The following is a 299-nucleotide window of genomic DNA, read 5'->3' on the forward strand; positions in this document are numbered from 1 at the left end:
GCAAAAGGATCCTATTCCAACATGATCGAGAACCGACAGATGATTAGTCGTGCAGTGACAGTGCATTTGGAACATTTTCACTGAGAAGACGAGAAGACGGGATTGACAACGGTGATGCCCAACATAAAGCTTGCCATGGAAAGGAGTATGAATGATTGGAAGAAGGCAATAGGAAAGCAGAGGTTCAGAAGGAACAAAGCATCTTCATACGCTTATCTGAAATTTCTACCAATGAATTACATAAGTATCTCTATCTTTATTTTATGTTTTATTCATATTTTAATTATCAATTCTCCATA

The sequence above is a fragment of the Arachis ipaensis genome, chromosome B08 (assembly GCF_000816755.2).
Source record: "Arachis ipaensis cultivar K30076 chromosome B08, Araip1.1, whole genome shotgun sequence".
In the NCBI taxonomy this organism is placed as follows: domain Eukaryota; kingdom Viridiplantae; phylum Streptophyta; class Magnoliopsida; order Fabales; family Fabaceae; genus Arachis; species Arachis ipaensis.